Source organism: Lupinus angustifolius, chromosome LG20 (assembly GCF_001865875.1).
Source record: "Lupinus angustifolius cultivar Tanjil chromosome LG20, LupAngTanjil_v1.0, whole genome shotgun sequence".
NCBI lineage: Eukaryota > Viridiplantae > Streptophyta > Magnoliopsida > Fabales > Fabaceae > Lupinus > Lupinus angustifolius.
Genome location: NC_032028.1, coordinates 11,787,400 through 11,788,261, shown reverse-complemented (window position 1 = coordinate 11,788,261; position 862 = coordinate 11,787,400).

Below are 862 nucleotides of genomic sequence, written 5' to 3'. Positions count from 1 at the left end.
AGGTGTGGCGGAGCTCAAGTTCTGCTTTTTGGGTTTTAGTGCACTTCCTGAAAAATACCCAGTTAATCGATTAAGAACTGTTCATAATCGATTAAACCCATTAAAAACAAAAAGCAAAAAATCTTGTTTAATAAATATCTTGCACAGCAGGTTACGAGAAATCAGACAATGATATAACATATATTTTTACATAAAAATAAACTAGTTACAACATATAACCAATATACAAATTATCATGTTATATCATGCAACATTACAACTTGAAATGTAAAAGAGAAAGGGATAGAAGCGATTGCGCAATGATTTTATCCTAGTTCGTTTTGCGGTCCACTGCAAAACCACATTCAGGCCTCCCCTTCTGATCTTGGGAGTTTTTCTTCTTCACTATAGAACACAATGTATCGTTACATACACGCTTCCAATTACAAGACTCGAACACTCCTTTCTTGGAACCCAAAGAACTTCGTCACCCTTGGTTTGAATTTTCCTAAAACCACCTCCCAAGAAAACCTTTCTTACCGCGATTCGGCCCTAGGCAAGGTATTGCTCTTTATCCCAAGACCTTCAAGTCTTTGTGAAGAACACCTTACCTAACCACAGCTAGGATTTTCCTAATCCTTGAATTACAATGCTTTGAGTTATGAATGAGTACTTAATATTCGGATTTTACAATCAAAGACTAAAACTTAAGCAAGAACTCACAAGACTTCCTAGTCTAATATGAATGTATATGCATGAGGTTTCTAAAATTATGCAATCATTAAAAAAACTATCTCTTTTCTTTCCAAGAAACACAAGAATGATGCAAGAAGGATTTTCAAAGAACATGCAATATGAATATGAAACTTAAAGCCTTAACATG